We start from the raw sequence: 2940 nt of genomic DNA on the forward strand, positions 1-2940 counted from the left end.
CAATAGGATCTTACTGTCAAATCTTCCCGGATCATCTGTTCGACTGCCTTTCTTTTCTACATCTACAATACTTTCAAAATCCACTGCAACAACGGCCTGTGCACATAAAAAATTGTAAGTTTAATTCCATTCCGTTAATGTATGGACGTATTCCCAAACTTATTTACCAATGATATCATTCAAGCCAATCATCACACATAACACACGTAAAGCAACGCATCGCACACATCTTTAAGCTAGGGAATCGGATACATTATTATATTTGATTAGTTAGCAGTTTATGCTGCACAGTACAACTCGACTATTGATGACTCAAAATTGTCAATGACATAACTTGAAAACTACAAAAATAAAAAAGAGAGAAGCCTCATTTTTCTCTGCTTAAATGAAGATATGAAAGAACATAAATATTTCTAAATATACTAATTCAACAATAAACATGTCACACATGCAACGCACGTCTGATATATCTTGTATATATATATATATATATATATATATATATATATATATATATATATATATATATATACTAGATACCTGTGCCCGTGCAAGGCACGAGCCTTTTGACAACACTAATGTGCAAAAGAGATCCAACTTTGCAAAAGATTATTTCCTACTTATTGTAAATGTTTAGTATTGGAGTAAAAGAAAAGAAATGCAGTACAATGAACCGATGTTAACATACTATATACATTCAGTGTGGAACGAAATTGAGCTTGCTAGACTAGTCCAGCCAATACTAAAGTGATTATATGAGTGGATAAAAATCTAGCTAGATTGTTGCAACTACAGTTGGCGACACGCCATTCGTTTGGACATTCCTGAAAAAATACACGTTGCACATCTCATTTGAAAATTTCAAATATATAAGTTATGGAGACACATACATCGTTCCGAAATATTTATTGCATCATAAAATTATCGAAATACCCTTGATAGTTATTTAATAAGGAACAAAAAGATATTTATAATAAATTACTACCATGTGTAATTCAATTACAATGGTCTAAATAAAAATATTATTAAAATAATACATGAGGACAAAACTACTAAATATAAGAAAAACGCAATATGCATGTGTAACCATTTTATTGCACTATAAAAATTAGGACAAAACTAACAAATATAAGGAAAAAACAATATGCATGTGTGACCATTTTATTGCATCCTAAAATTACCAAAATACCCTTGATAGTCATTTAATAAGGAAGAAAAAATATTTATAAAAAAAATTACTATCATGTATAATTTAATTACAAAGGTCTAAATAAAAATATTATTAAAATAATAACTAAGGAGAAAACTAATAAATATAAGAAAAAGTAATATGCATGTGTAACCATATTACTGCACTATAAAAATGAGGACAAAACTAATAAATATAAGAAAAAAATAATATGCACGTGTAACCATTTTATTACATCCTAAAATTATCAAAATATCCTTGATAATCATTTAATAAGGAACAAAAAAGATATTTATAAAAAAATACTGTCATATATAATTCAATTACAAAGGTCTAAATACGAATATTATTAAAATAATACATGAGGGCAAAACTAATAAATATAAAAAAAAATTAATATACATGTGTAATCATGTTATTGCAGCATAAAAATAAAGACAAAATTAATAAATATATAAAAAGATCATGCGCATATATAACCATTTTATTTACTACTATATATAAGTGGAGGTTGGGGTGATTAAAATTACCAAAATATCCTTGATACTCACCCCAACCTTCACTTATTATATTGAAAAACCCTTGATAGTCATTTAATAGGGATCAAAAAGATAATTATAAAAAAAATACTTTCATGTATAATTCAATTACAAAGATCTAAATAAAAATATTATTAAAATAATACATGAGGACAAAATTAAACTAATAAATATAAGAAAAAAATGATATGCATATGTAATTATTTTATTGCACCATAAAAATGAGGATAAAACTAATAAATATAAAAAAAATCATATGCATGTGTAATTATTTTATTTACTATTATATAAAAGTGAAGGTTGGGGTGACTAAAATTACCAAAATACCTTTAATAGTCACCATAACTTTCACTTATATATTAAGTAAAAAATAATATAATGATAAATAGAATAGAAATGAAATAATAGTAATGTTCTACTACTAATAAAGTAAAGATTTGGTACTACTGTTGAGAAATTTTAACTTTTGAAAGAGAGTCGCCACTTAATTTTGAAAAGGAATTAAAAAACCTTTATAAAAGTTATTTCAAACGATTCAAAACAAGAAAATTGTTTTAAGTTAGAGATTCTATATAAGCGATTCCTAATAACGTTTTAGGAAGGTGTTAGACACCTAAAACGTCCACTAACTTGCAGTTATCCAGACTGTTTGAAAATCGTCTTTGACTAACTTTGAAAAAAAGGATTTCTGCAAAGAAAAGCAATTTTAGTGATATTTTAGTGTTTATGCAAAACCAGTTTTTAGGCGACTTAGTTAGGGATTTTAACTAAGTTCTCAAAGAAACATGTAAATAAGTAAACGAAAGGAAAAGGGAGAAAAGCGGGGAAGTATTGATTTAGGCTTTCAAGCCCGAAGCATCACCCCTGACCTAATCTAGTTGAGTTTTCAACCCATTTCACGTGTCTTAGTCTAGTTTTTGAGCCTTTGGCTCGAATCTCGCTCCACTTACATTAAATTTACAACTTTGGCTTCGAAACCCAAATGAAATAAAGAAATAAATAAATAAAAAAATAAATAAAAGTCGACAAAATAAATAAACAAATAAAAGAAAAGAAATGTTCTAATCCCTTGGCCGCTTCAAAGATGAGATTTTAATCCATCATTCCTCTTTCGACTTCTCGTATCCACATGCCACGTGCTCAACTTTGGGCTTTCATTCGTGCTTGACTCGGAAGGATAGGCCTCATTGGCCCATTTTTGAAATACAAAGA

General features: G+C 27.8%; 1 long non-coding RNA gene across 1 annotated transcript in view; it reads left to right on the forward strand.

Annotated features, from left to right (window-relative positions):
* LOC124899249 overlaps window positions 1-2940 on the forward strand; it is a 20621-nt gene continuing 17681 nt past the window's right edge. The window contains exon 1 of the long non-coding RNA XR_007056419.1: window positions 1-114. This is a non-coding gene — a long non-coding RNA (uncharacterized LOC124899249). The remainder of the gene's footprint in view (window positions 115-2940) is intronic.

The sequence above is a fragment of the Capsicum annuum genome, chromosome 1 (assembly GCF_002878395.1).
Source record: "Capsicum annuum cultivar UCD-10X-F1 chromosome 1, UCD10Xv1.1, whole genome shotgun sequence".
NCBI lineage: Eukaryota > Viridiplantae > Streptophyta > Magnoliopsida > Solanales > Solanaceae > Capsicum > Capsicum annuum.